Source organism: Acomys minous (genome assembly GCF_964271855.1).
Source record: "Acomys minous genome assembly, chromosome: 11".
NCBI classification, from domain to species: Eukaryota; Metazoa; Chordata; class Mammalia; order Rodentia; family Muridae; genus Acomys; species Acomys minous.
In genome coordinates this window covers 69,953,590-69,968,309 of record NC_140492.1, presented here as the reverse complement: position 1 = coordinate 69,968,309, position 14,720 = coordinate 69,953,590, and the positions used below count along the sequence as shown (strand labels likewise).

The 14,720-nt window shown below is 47.6% G+C and overlaps 1 protein-coding gene across 2 annotated transcripts in view; it reads left to right on the top strand.

Moving 5' to 3' along the window:
• The first annotated feature begins 13,732 nt into the window (after positions 1 to 13,732).
• VPS8 (VPS8 subunit of CORVET complex) overlaps positions 13,733 to 14,720 on the top strand; it is a 215,049-nt gene continuing 214,061 nt past the window's right edge. The window contains exon 1 of one of the 2 annotated variants that reach the window (XM_084801736.1): positions 13,733 to 13,841. The gene's annotated coding sequence lies outside the window, so the exon portion shown is untranslated. Of the gene's footprint in view, positions 13,842 to 13,888; positions 14,055 to 14,720 lie in introns of those variants that run through there. The other variant, XM_084801735.1, reaches the window with a different exon arrangement.

The window sequence follows — 14,720 nt, the reverse complement described above, 5'->3', positions numbered from 1 at the left end:
TGTTTCTCGAGCGTTCTGCATGCATTTCTGCTTCTGAAGCATGCTGTGCATGTACCACGCACACAGTTGACTGGTAATCAGTTCAGTTTGCTCTGATTTGCGGACTGAGGTCAGGAGAGATTAAAAACCTGCCCAGAATGAGGGGTGAGAAGAAGGCCGGAAGTCAAGGTCTGGACTCCCTGAGCGAGGCAGGGGTGTGTCCACGGTGTGGCCCCTGGAACTGCTGACCTCAACCTCTCACACTTCTGTCACGAGGTTTCTTATCTGCTCACTATCTCCTCTGTCTGGCCTCCCAGATGTGTCAGGGTCCTGCCGATGAGCCCCCTGCTTCGGCTCTTTCATCTGTGTCCTCCTAGGATTCCCACACGGTCTCCTGTTCCCGAACTGGAAATGGTTTCCAGACACCCCTGAGGCCTTTTGACTTTCCCCAGATGTCTGGCCTGCTGCCTCCCTGTGCTGTGCCCCAACGCACTCTCACCTCCTCCCACTTGCTCCTCCACGGCCTTACTAAAGAGTTACCATTCCCAAGTTCCTAGCTGGAAGGCCGCCTGTGCCAAGTCCAGCGTTTAGAAGTCACAGCTGATGGCAAGAACCCTCACCTGCTGAGCCCGCTTGTTGGCCTAACAGGTAGTGTGTGTGTGTGTGTGTGTGTGTGTGTGTGTGTGTGTGTGTGTGTGTGTATGTGTGTGTTATAAAACCTATCTATCTATCTATCTATCTATCTGTCTGTCTGTCTGTCTGTCTATCTATCTATCTATCTCTGTCCATCTCTCTATCTATCTTTGTTTGTTTGTTTGTTTGTTTTTTCGAGACAGGGTTTCTCTGTGTAGCCTTGGCTGTCCTTGGACTCACTTTGTAGACCAGGCTGGCCTCGAACTCACAGCGATCCACCTGCCTTTGCCTCCCGAGTGCTGGGATTAAAGGTGTGCGCCACCCCGCCCAGCCCTGTCTGTCTGTCTGTCTGTCTGTCTGTCTGTCTATCTCTCAGGTATTTACCCCCATGACTGCATTATTAGACTGTCCTGTTACGGACATGGTCAATGTTTTCTCGTGCTGCTGCTGCTGCTCTTTATAGCCCACCTGCATTCTCCAGCCATTTCACGCAGCGTTAGTTCTCACTTCCAATGGCCAAGGCGGCTGTCTCTGTAAGAGAAAGTTCTGGCTTTATACACACCCGAGGAGCTAGATGAGGCCCCGGAAGTTACTGTCCCCCTCACTCACACCCTGCACTCTTGGGAGCTGGACCATAAACACCCTCAGCTCAATCCCCTCCCAAGTGTGTGTTTTGCCCCATCTCTCATCGCTGCTCCTGTGGCCTTAACCACACTTTGTGTGTTTTAATCACCTGCTGTTTCTTCCCTCTAATGCTTTCTCAATTTCCTTTTTCTTTTTCTTCTTTTTTTCCCTTTCCTTTTTTGGTTTTTTCAAGACAGGATTTCCTGTGTAGCCATGGCTGTCCTGGACTCGCTTTGTAGGCCAGGCTGGCTTCAAACTTACAGCGATCCACCTGCCTCTGCCTCCCGAGTGCTGGGATTAAAGGTGTGCATCACTGGGCTCGTTTTTTTCAATTTTCTAAGTGTCCCCTGCACTTCCGGGATAACTGAGCAGATCCCTGTCTCAGGGTCAGCTCCTGGGGAAGCCTGAACTGTGGCAAGACTAAATTTTGCATACGTACTTATATACAACACCACATCCTTGGAGCATGCTTTCAGTTGCATCAATACTCGGAATTTACACTCTTACCACTATGCTAATATTCCTCTTAGTTAGACAATATAATAAAGTATGATTACATTTCTATTTTGTTTATTTTCAAGACTGAGTACCCTTTGTTGTCCGGGGGGGGGGTGGTCTCAAACCCCTGGACTCAACTGATCCTCTTGCCTCCTCTCAAGTAGATGAGTCGATAAGCATGCAATACCATGACTACCTACATTTCTTCATAAAAAGCATCCCCCCCCTGGAGATTATAATATTATAGTAGCAAAATGAGTCATATCGTCTACACTGTCTATATTTCTATAGGAACAGCACTCAAACTGAAGTCTGCGGTCTTCCTGCTCCAGCAGGACCAGCTGCTTTCCTGGCTTGTCACACAGCTGTTACCCTGAGGACCCCTCATTCTAGAAAGTTCTTTTATCTCTGACCTATATTAATAGTTTCTCTTTTTCCTAGGTCTTCAGTCTTCATGTTGTTTTTTTTTTTTTCCCTTATAGCTTCATAAGAATGGGTATGTCTGACACATTTTTTGAAACCAGGTATGTCTGAAAGCATTGTTCATATTCTGTGGGCAGACAACTAGAGAATCCCAGGTTCAAAACCTCTTCTAGACTTTAGAAGAAATGGCTCTATTAGCTCCTAGCATTCCTTTTTACATTTATTTTGCAAAAGCGTGAGCCTGTGTGTGTGTGTGTTTGTGCATATAGGCATGAGTTTGTGTGCGTTTATGTGTGTGTGTGTGTGCATGTGAGTGCATGCATGTGTGTGTGTGTGCAGAGGTCAGAGGGCAACCTGTGTGAATTTGCTATCTTCTCCTATCATATGAGTCCTGACATCAAATTCAGGTTGCCAGACTTGGCAGCAAGCACCTTTATCTACTGAGTCATCTCACTGGTACCTGAATTCCTTCTGTTTTGCTTTACCATTTTTTGGGAGGGGGACAGATTATTTTTTAAGACATGGTTTCTCTGTGTAGTCCTGACTGTCCTGGAACTCACTGTGTAGACCAGGCTGGCCTTGAACCCATGATCTGCCTGTCTCTGCTTCCTTTGACAAATCCTGCTGGTGTGTACCACCAATACCAGCTTGTTTTACTTTATATGATAATTTATTTTAATGATGTTTACTATTTATATATGCATTACTTTACTGTTTTATAATGTACATTTTCACATTTAAAATGTTCTGTGTACTTTGGTACAAATATTTTTATCTTACAAATTCTGTATTTTACAATGTTATTGAAGTGTATTTTAGATTTCTAAAATTCACTCATTTCAATTTAATGATTTTTTTTTTACTAAATTTACTATGTTATTCAATAATCACCATAAACTAGTTTTTAGAATACTTTCACTGCTCAGTTAGGTCTCATATGCCCATTCCAGCATTTTCTAATGTATTCTGAACCCTAATCCTTTGTAGGTGACCCAGTTTTTCTCCCTAGAAGGTCTAAGTATCTGCTCTTTTTTTGTCTGATGTTTGAAGCATTATAATAATGTAAGTTAATGTGGTATTTTTTCTTTTATTGTCCTAGAAAAAATTAAATGTTTTCTTTGTAGGTATTCCTCCAGCTTCTCCTCCTTTTCCTCCTAGAATCTTGTTATGATGACATTAATTAGCCCTCTGGAATAGTAGTTAAACACTGCTTTCCCCTATGGGAGTTATTTTAATGTGTGTTTTTGATGATTTTACTTTCAGGAGATGTTTTCATCCAAACATATACAAATTCATACACTAGCTATCCTCAGAACCTTTCTTTCTTTTCTTTTTTTTTTTGGGGGGGGGGGAGGTTCGGTTTTTTGAGACAGGGTTTCTCAGTGTAGGCACTTTGTAGACCAGGCTGGTCTTGAACTCACAGTGATCCTCCTGCCTCTGCCTCCTGAGTGCTGGGATTACACAATCCCACCCACCCCAGCTTCTGAAAACTTTTTTTTTTTGGTAACCTCCCTCATCTTGTTTCCTGGGTTCAATGGCTCTCTAGTTTTCTAAGGTATTAACTATGCTGCTCAATTTTTGTGTTTTTCTGAATTGTTTCTGCTTTCTTTTTCTCTCCTTCCCCTTCCCCCTCCTCTCTTCCCCCTCCCATCCTCCTTTCTTCCCTCCCTCCCTCCCTCCCTCTCTTCTCCTCCTAAGTCTTTGTCTTTTAGAGTTTTTTCTTTTCCCTACTATTCATTTCAGATAATTTTTAATGAGGCCTAAACTGTTCATTGAAAGCTCTCTCTCTCTCTCCCTCTCTCTGTCTCTCTCTCTCTCTCTTCCTCTCTCTGTGTATAGAGCTGTGTGAGGTGTGTGTGTGTGTGTGTGTGTGTGTGTGTGTGTGTGTGTTATATTGAGCTGTGTGAGTGGTAGGTCACAGCTTATGGCTATCAGGTAGGAAGCTGGGGACTCCCCAGCCCTGGTGGTACCAATAGGTCTTTTAGACCAACCATACAGCTGGGGCTTCTCCGACCCTCTTCCCTCGGGAAGGATGCACACTTGGTGACTCTGCTTGCTTTCGGTGTGGTATCTGCCTGCTGTCCTCTGCCTTCCCCAAGTGCACAGCATCTCACCTGCATCTCCCTAATTTCTTCTAATGGGTGGAATGTAGAGAGCCTGAGAGGCAGGCTAGGCCTGGAGTGCAGGGCCAACCTCCAGCTCTTCGCTCAGCCCATCAGCATCAGAGGCCACATTGTGCCCATGTCCCTCATTTGTGGTTATTATTATTTTGGTTCTGGTTTTCATAACAAATCAGTTCTGGTCTAAAGCATCTTTGAACCCGCGTGCCTGGCAGGTAGCTCTTTCTTCTTTGCCAGGTCAGTTAATATTCATCCAAATACCATCCTTTTCCTCAAACTGTTTGATGTTTCCATTGGCTGCTAACACTTCTCGAGTTTACAGTCCTTGTGGGTTTGTGATTTCCCACCTTGTTGTCATTTTAGGAATGCCTGTGTGACCTACACAGTTCAGCCTGCAAGCAGAGTCTCTCTTTTGTAGCTTTGGCCATCCTGGAACACCATGTAGACTAGGCTGGCTTTGAATTCACAGAGATATGATTGCCTTTGTCCCCCGAGTGCTCTGATTAAAGATGTGCCCAGTTTACAATTCACCTCCCCCCACACCCCCAGACAGGGATTCTCTGTGTGTAGCCCTGGCTGTCCTGGACTCACTTTGTGGACCAGGATCGCCTCAAACTAACAAGGATTCACCTGCCTCTGCCTTCCAAGTGCTAGGATTAAAGGTGTTCTCCATCACTGCCCAGCATAGTTCACTTCTTTTTTTTTTTTAAAGATTTATTATTATTATTTATTATTATGTATACAGTGCTCTGCCTGTATACATACATCAGATCACATTATAGATGGTTGTGAGCCACCATGTGGTTGCTGGGAATTGAACTCATGACCTCTGGAAGACCTCTGGAAGTGCTCTTAACCGCTGAGCCATCTCTCCAGCCCTGCAGTTCTTGCCTCTACACTCTCAGGTCTAATTTACGTTGCCAGTCTGGACGGCTTGCTGTTCTCCACGTGTGCCCTCCCTTTCTAGTCTCCTTGCCTTTGGCAGTTTCTGGCATGTTCTTCTCAATTATTTTCCATTCTTCAAAGCTAATTTTAAACCATTGCTATCTACCTATTTTGTCATTTTGTACCAACAGGAGAAAATTCTGCCTCCTAATGCGCACTGTGTACTCCAGCTTTCCAAAGTCACACATTAAATGTCCACACCTCCATACCTCTGCCCTGTGAGCATCCTGAAGGAAAGCACACTAGCACAATGTCTTTGGACCCCAGTCTCTTCCCACCGACAGATGGTCAGTTTCTGTCCGTGACGGGCTTCGAATACTATGGTGATTCCACGGTGGCCATTTTAGCCTGTGTGTTTGCCGCTTTACAAATAGGTGATGGGGCCGCTTTGGTGGGAAGCGACATAAGCCGTGGGTGTATTTGCAGGACGATAGGAATAATGAAGATCAGACCTCTGCCCCATGCCGCGGAGGCCTTTTACTCACACTGGTCTCCAGCCTGCACAGTAGTTCTGCAAGGAAGATCACTGGTGTCTTTCAGGTGAGAAACACAACGCTCTGTTGTGTTTGTTAGCCAACCTGGGTGCCCCGGGGGCCAGCGAGCTGCGCGTGCGCTCAAGCCTTGGTGTCTGGTCCAAAAGTCTGTCTTCTTCTTCTTCATAGTGTGCCCATTAGCTAACTTGAGTGCTTACCATTTTCCCTCACATGAGTTACCTACCCTCACTGCTGTGGAAGAGGAGGATAGTCTCATTCCGGACACTGTCCCAGGAGCCGAGGTCCCCAGCTTGGTCTGTGAATCCATATCTGACACTTACTGGGCATTTTCCCTCAGCTGAGCACTAGCACCGTTATGCTGTAAAGATGCCGCCTCTGAAGACAGTTCCAATCCCGTCTCTTCTACTTATTAGCCACAAGTGGGTGAGTTAGCATCTCTCTGTGTGCCTGTTTCTTCCTTTGCAGAATGGACTTAATAAAGACAGATACCTATGAGGTAATGGTGATAATTAAATGAACAAAGTTGGCTTTTGTTTTTTGTTTTTTGAAATAGGGTTTCTCCATGTAGCCTTGGCTGTATACTGGACTCCTTTTGTAGACCAGGCTGGCCCTGAACTCACAGTGATCTGCCTGCCTCTGCCTCCCAAGTGCTGGGATTAAAGGCGTGTGCCGCCATGCCCCACTGATTTTTGAGACAGAGTTTCTCTGCTGTCCTGGACTCCCTTTGTAGACCAGGCTGGCCCTGAACTCACAGTGATCTGCCTGCCTCTGCCTCCCGAGTGCTGAGATTAAAGGCGTGCGCCACCACACCTGGCCTTGAATTAAATGAATAAGATACTTAGAATAAATAAGCTGCTCGGGAATGTGTGGTACTTTGCAAGTACTGCGTGAGTACTTTTGGTGTTATGTACTATAACCACATAAGTGATCTCATTTAATTTAATCTCTGTACCAATCCCGTGAGGTAAAATTCTTAAGGCAACTTTGCAGCCTAGATCACTGATATAAATCGAGCTCTTCCTTGACTCCAAAGCTTAACAGTCATTCTATACAGTCTGAGAGATGGATGCTATTTGTGGCCATTTCTCAGGCTTTTAAAAATGTACTAACTCTTTGAAGAGGACAGTAGACTTAGTTGGGCTCCAGGGTACGACTAGAGACAGTGTGAGAGTACTTCCACATTGTATGGGGTAAGAGCCATCAGCCTGGGCTTCAGGGGGCCAGGGCACAGCCTGCACCGCTGCGTAAACTCCTGACTTTCCACTCCACCCTCACTGGTGCACTGAGGTGTGTAGCACCAGCTATCGTAAGGTGCCTTTCTAGGGCCCTTTAAAGTCTTCCAGAAGAGCCAGGTGTTACTGAATGCCAGCACCATCTTGTGGCCATGGGCCATAACCCAAACCTGTCGCTCCCCACTGCCACCTTGTGGCCATTAGTGTTACAGTTTGCCTAGTGTACGTTTTTTGTTTATGTTTTTTGTCTAGTTAATGTTTTTGCCTAGTTATGTTTTCTTGAGACAGGGCTTCTCTCTGTAGCCCTGGCTGTCCTGGACTTGCTTTGTAGACCAGGCTGGCCTTGAACTCACAGGGATCTACCTGCCTCTGCCTCCCGAGTACTGGGATTAAAGGCATGCGCCACCATGCCTGGCTTGCCTAGTTTATGAAATGTTCTAAAAATCCTTGAACCCTTCACATGTGCCATCCCTTTGAGCAACCTGACGAGGTAAGCAGAACGAGCCAGCAGGAAGTTAGTTTTCAGAGAGGTTATGTGATTGACCTGGAGTGACACAGCAAGCTCACTGGCTGTCATAGCCGTGCTTAAAAGTCTCTGGAATATTAAGCTATGTTTGAAATGATCTTAGATGCTGTCTTCCTTCTTTTGCAGGTGTGTGTGTGTGTGTGTGTGTGTGTGTGTGTGTGTGTGTGTAAGTGGAAGCTCAAGATTGGTGGTAAGAACTCTCATTGAACCTGAGGTGGGTCATTTCAGTGAGTTTAGCTGGCCACTTTGCCCTGAAGATGCCCTGAATCTACCTCCTGAATGATTGCACCCCCACCCAGTTGTTACATGGGTGCCAGAGATCCAGACTCAGGCAAGTGCGTTACCCACTGAGCCACCTCTCCATCCCCTTGTCAGATAGTTCTCCTGCATTCCAGATGGGTCACAGAAGCCAGTTCATTTACTCTGAGCATACCAATGGGGTTGTTTACGCAACACAGAGCGTGGCAGATGGAGATTTGAACCCCGTCTCTATGACTTCCACCAACCATCTTTCTTTTCCTTAAGGCTGGTCTCTCAAAGCGTGCAGAACATTTCTATTCTCCAGAATGATGTGGTTCTCCTTCAGGATTAACGCTCCCTCGCTCTCTTGCTGTACGTGTGCACATATGTGCCTATTTATGCTTATGTGGCTCCATATGCATGTGTGTATGTTTGAAAGGCAGAGGACAAGCCTGGAGAATATTTTGCAGAAACAATGTCTACCTTATTTTTGAGATAGGGGGCTCTTGCAAGCCTCGAACTCACCAAATAGGACGGGCTGGCTCACCAGGGAGCCTCAACCTGGAATTGTGAGCACACATCACCATTTGTGCAGCTATTTTAAAAAGTGGGTTCTGGGGTTGAATTCAGCTCCTTGTGTTTGAAAGACAAGCATGTTAATGACTACGCCGTCTCCTTGGCCCAAGCTTTCAATTTTAGATGGGCATACTGACATCCAGAATACTCGCGTTTTCTAGCCTCCCTTGAGGCTAACTGTGGACCAGTATTAAGCAAGTAGGCTTGGCACATATAAATTCAGGAAGTCTTAGAAAGGAGGGGGCAGACCCTTCTTTGCTGACAGAGTCTCAAGTGGCTTTTGGAGGGCTGGCCAGATGGCTCAGTGGGTAGAGGTGCTTATTTGTACAGACTGACAGCCTGAGTTATACCGTCCACCCCCAGCCCCAGGAGATGGCAGGAGACCAACTCCCTGGCACTCACAGCACATGTGCCCCTGCATCCACACAGACTCACACAGACATACACACAATCAATAAACAAAAAGAAAATGGCTCCAGAGACTCTACTTCCTGGACATCAGTCGTGTGTAGTCTGAGTTGGTGTTTTGAATGAGCAAATGTAGTATAAAACAACGGGGAGCCACTTCCAAGACCAGCTCTCAGAAGGTTCTGGCTTGCCTTGCTCATACTCTTGCTGGTTCTTTCTGCTTGCTCGTGTGAAGCTACCATGTGGCGAGCTGCCTTATGGAGAGTGAGGACTGGAGGCCCTCAGTCCGACGGATGGCGGCGAGCAGGATCTTGCTAGAAACTGGGTGTCTCGGAGGCAGATCCTTCCCAACTTGAGCAGCTGGGCTGACACTTTGATTGCTGACTTATGAGAAAGCCTGAGTCAGAGGGACCCAGTTAAATTGTGCCTGGATTCCTATCTTAAGCAACTGTGGGATGCTGCGAATGCTCACTGTAAGGCTTTGACTGGGCACACGTGAATTGATCGTAGCTAATTTGAGAGCAGACATGATGGTTGGACTGGACACCTTGAGCTATGGGATGGGTTTAACTAAGGAGTTACGTGGAAGGATGGCAAGTTTGAGCCGTGGGGGCCCAGCATGATGGGATGTTGCTATCCTTTCGAGCGTTTTTCCTTCTCAGCTGACTGTAACTTTTCATATTTTTGTGTTGAACTGTAACCTGTCCTTATATGCAAGCAAAGCTGTCATGGCGCAGAATGGTAAGGCAGGTCAAGTTTCTCTTTGATGTCCACTCTCCCCCTGGCATTTTCTTTGCCTATGTCCCAATCTTCTACCAGCCCTGCCCTTGGTCCCTCAGTCCAAAGCCATGCCCTGAGCTCCTTTTTCCAGCCTCTTTCTGGCACCAAGTTCTGGTGGCGATCCCAAGACAGCAGGCTGAGTTCAAAGAAGTCTGCCTTTTTCCTTGTAGGGTTATAGGCGGGGCTTGGGACGGGTGGGGAGGTCAGAAACTCCAGCAGGTTTCTGAAAGTATTAGAAGGGGAAGGTCTTGAAATGTTTGAGCAACCTTAGTTCCAACTAAGTGGCCAGGGGCTGCAGCCTACTCTCCGCTGAGTGGAAGAGGGCTGAGGGATACATACGCCAGCGTCAGCGAGACAATGAACAGGCCAAAGGCAGCCTGATGCGGACAACACAGCGGTAGAACCCAGGCCTCCCTTCTATGGCCGTGGGAAGCCATTCCTGACTGAATGCCTGACGCCTCCTCATGCTAGCAATGTTTAGATATACAATCTCATTCTTCCTGAACGAAACGCGGGGGAATTTGGCCTTTTGAGCTCCCATAGTTTATTTCTGTAATGGACCCCTGGCTAGCTCTCAGGGAGGGTCCACTTCTCATTCACGCGGGTTGCCATCATCAAGTGCGACGTCTCGTACCCATTAAGTGCTCAATGAGCTGGTGGGGCTGTTCCATGGCTGAGTCTTCATTATTTAAATCCCACCTCAGGACACAGAGCCTTAGGTCACGGATACTCCCCCCTTCCTCCTACAAATACAAGCTTACCACTGCAGAATTTGTTTATTGGCTTCATAAAAATTTCTGGAATTCCTACCACACACCAGTTATTGTCCCAGATGCCCAGCGCTGCCACCGTTGATGGCACAGTCCAGTCTCTGCTCCCCTGTCCTGTGGCCTGGCCTCCTCTGCAGTGAAGCAGGCCAGGGGGTTGGTGTCGGCCAACAGCCTAAGCAGAACGAGTACATCTGTACATCTCAGGTACAGTCCAATGCAAGTCACAGCTAGTGGGCTTTCTTCTCCTTTTCTTGTTCCTCGGAGAATGAGGCCACCAGTTGAGACTGCCACCACACAGAACAATCCGCGTCCCAGAGACTGGGGGTGGAAGAGGGTAATTGTGCCCCACCTCTCTTGTATTTACTTCCCAGACACTTGCAAAGACACTGACAAAGCCTGGGGCAGGTGAGTGAGCCATATGGCTACTTTGGGGGCAAGAATATCTCAGGTACCGGGCGTAGTGGTGCACGCCTTTAATCCCAGCACTCAGGAGGCAGAGGCAGGTGGATCGCTGTAAATTCAAGGCCAGCCTGGTCTATAAAGCAAGTCCAGGATAGCCAAGGCTAACATAGAGAGACCCTGTCTCGAAACAACCCCCTGCCCCCCCACAAAAAAGAAGCTAAGGTAATATTACGTTATTCTGTAGGATAGTCAGTAGTCAATCACATGGAAAGACAACATACATACCTCAGCTAGAACATGTTTTACTGCTAAGAAGAACTAACAATAAAGTGAAACATCACAGAAAGTGGTATTATTTTTGCGACCGAGGTCATCATCAGCCTCCATGTCGATGATGCCAATTCATCTTCAGTAGCTGCTGAAGACCGGGGTGGCTGAGGCGGGTCTCCTGAAGTCAGTGAGACTTCCCTGAGCGTGGACTGTTATTCCCATGATGCTTTGCTCACAGTAGAAATGCCTTCAAAGTTGGAACTCAGTTTTTCAATCTCTGCTTTTCATCTACATTTGTTTTTGTTTTTCCCCCGAGACCGGGTTTTTCTATGTAGCCTTGGCTGTCCAAGACTCCCTTTGTAGACCAGGCTGGCCTTGAACTCACAGAGATCCACCTGCCTCTGCCTCCCGAGTGCTGGGATTAAAGGTGTGCCCCACCACACCTGGCTTTTTTATTTTTTATTTTTTTTCTAACATTTGTATTCCAAATTCTTTCTTGTTGCACCCATGATCACAGAATCTTCCCCAGACGCAGAGTCTGTCTTAGGAAAGCAGGTCCTACCCGTTCTCACTCTATGAGGTTCTATTATGAGGGCGACTCAGCAGCTTCTTCAAACATCACTTCTCAGGCTGTCTCTGCCACCTCTGCAATTATTTCACCTCTGAAGCCTTGAACCCCTAAGGTCCATTAACTTTGAAATATCTGGTAAAGTTGGTATTCTGACCACCTCTTATGAATCACAAACGCTTTTTTGTTTTGTTCTAAGACAGGGTTCCTCTGTGTTAGCCCTGGCTGTCCTGGAACTCACTCTGTAGACCAGGCTGGCCTCGAACTCACAGACATCTGACTGCCTCTGCCTCCTGAGTGCTGGGATGAAATCTGTGCGCCACCACTGCTCAGCTGGATGAAATGAAATTGAAGAAACCTCTAGGAGGTCATGAATCTGGGAAAGGGAGGGTGGGAATGTTGGCAGAGGTGGGCGGACGGAGTGGTTAGAACGTATTTTATACGTGTATGAAATTGTCAAAAGCCAAAATAAAAAAGTAAAAAATAAAATTTTTACCCACTCTCCTCCAAATCCAAACAAAAATGATAAAATGCAATTATTCAAAGAAAAAGACTTAATGAAAGTCAGCCAAAAAGAGGGATATGTGTAGTTTCTATTTGAAAATATTCCCCAAATTTCCCAAGCTCTCTATAATAAGCAGACACTATTTTTATTTTTAGTTAAGCAGCACTGGACAGCAAGCTTGTGACACTGTTCCAACTGTGCTACTCTGTGAGTGAGCGAGGGTTTATGAAAGGCTGTCACGGTAAAGGGACTTCAGAGGTAGCTCCAGTTAAAGCTGCTCTTCTACAACATCAACCCGCAAGCCTTTGGTTTGCCTTCCAGAGTTATCCAGAATAAGTGCATGACTACCAGAAAATACTTTGCAAATGTCAGTTAACAACATCCCCATCTTTTATCTCCTATAACCCCACTTTCCATGTATCTGCTGGGCTGCCCTCTGCCCAGACCTTACTTTCTTTTTGTTTTTGAGACATAGTTTCTCTGTGTAGCCCTGGCTATCCTAGACTCACTTTGTAGACCCGGCTGCCCTGGAACTCAAAGAAATCTACCTGCCTCTGCCTCCCTGAGGGCTGGCATTACAGGCGTGCACCACAGCGCCCCGGCTCATTAGTCCTATTTTTAAGGTAAGTTGTTGATTTATTTTTTTTCATTTGTGACCCTAAAAATGACAGCCCTATAATTTTTTTTCAATCAGTGTAATCAGCCTGCCTTAACTGAGATTGTGTTTGTATACCAAGTTCTTGGCCTCAAAGTACTACAGGGCAGGGCTTTTTCTCACTTAGGGATCTGTTCCAGGCCTTGAGGGAGACTGGGCCTAGTTGGTAGTCAACCAAGGTAGCCATACTGAGTGTTTTCTGTAATTCCTCTGGAGTTATCTTCTGGCACTCTTCCTCCTAATTTCTCCACCACAGGCAGGTCCAGCGAGTATAATATCCGTCTCCTTGGGTTAATGATAGCTACAGTGGGAACTGTAAAGGCCAAATGGTTCTGAACGTTTCAGCTTTTTCCAGTGGCAAATTAAAAACAAAACTCAACAACAAAAGCAAACTCTGTAAAGATGCCTTTTTTTTTTTTTTTTTAATAATGTAGCCCACGCTGTATTTTGGATGTTAAGATTAACTTTCAAAAAGATAGTTTGGCCGGGCGCAGTGGCCCACGCCTGTAATCCCAGCACTCGGGGAGGCGGAGGCAGGCGGATCTCTGCAAATTAGAGGCCAAGACTGCTCTACAAAGAGAGTTCCAGGGCAGCCAAGGGCTATTACAGAGAGAAACCCTGTCTCGAAAAAACAACAAAAAACGGTAATTTGGAGAACAGTTTTCAGTATCCACGCTTTTTGCAAAAACCAATTAACACTTCCCCTTCCCCCAACAAGTACCCACGAAACCTGACAATTCTGTGGGCCTTTTAAAAGAAAATCAATTAGTGGATATTACCCCACTCCCCCATCTATTGACCCTGAGTCAGGCTTCACTCTATCCCAGGCTAGTTTGAACTCACTAAGATCCTTCAGCCTCAGGAACCTGCGCTCCAGGATGGCCATGCGTGACTTTGGGGTCGGTGAACTCACAGATCAGGGCTAAAGGGACGTTCCTCTCCCATCCAAGGATTTCTATTTACTAGACTGTGCTCCTGCTCCGAGGCCCCCAGCGACGGTGCAGGTACCAGCAGTCCGGACGGCGTCTCCCTTTAAGGAGGGCGTGGCGCACAGGCTCGCACCGCCCATAGCCGAGCCTCTCCCCGGAAGAGAGCGGAAGCGCGCCCTGGAGCTGCAGCGACTGCGCGTGCGTGTGCTGGTCTCCGCCGGGTCACGTGGGCCGGGGGTCCCGTCAAAGTGGACGCAGGCTCAGGTAACGCGTGTCCCGAACGGGCGGGGCGGAGCGGCGGGTGCGGGGCTGGAGCCTCGGGAGTGCGCTGACCGCGCTGCGCCCCAGTCGCTCTCGGGGGACCCTGCGGTCACCTCAGGCTGGCGCAGGAGTCTGGGTCAGCAGTTTCCACCCGGGTCCGCATGCCTGCGAGGCTGTGGGACAGGCGCGCCCACGGCCCGGGGCTGCTGCCGGCAGGTGGGTGCCCTGCCTCCCACGCCGCTCGGGGTCGGAGCGCTCACCCCGTAGGACTCAAATGTGCAGCCTGTGGGTTCGGGTCCTCCTCGCCTCCTGCCAAGTGGCCGAGGGCCGCAGGGTGGGAGTTGGGGGCACCCCGTGCCTTGGCTGGTTGTCCCGGCGTGACACTCGCGGACAGAGGGACGCAGCAATCCAGAGTTTGGGGGTCCTAAATGGGCGTGTTTCAAAGAAAGGCTTAGAGGCTGCACTTAAGTCTTAGGGTTTTCCGGAGTGGCCACAAGAGCCTTCTCTAAGTAGGCGGGGCTCTGTTTACCCGGGATGCTTAGTGACTGCAAGGTCCAGTCTTCAGCACCGGCCTCTCTACTGCACCCCCCAAACCCGCCCACCCCCAAATCCAAACCCAAACCCAAGTAACATAAGCACAGATGTTGGCTAGTGCTGCTAACCCTATTCCAGGTGTCTGTGTTTGGGAGAAAATTACACGTGGTTGTGTGTGGGTTTGTGGTACACTTCTGTGTTTGAAGTGCTTCCAATGTAGACCGAGGATGGGGAACTCACATGTGTTTAAGTCATGGGTTTGCTCATGTTGACATTTAAGCAGAAAAGTATTGAATCCTCTAGCCAGAGCTGACCCGCTTTGTAGACTGCGCAATAAAGATAAATGGA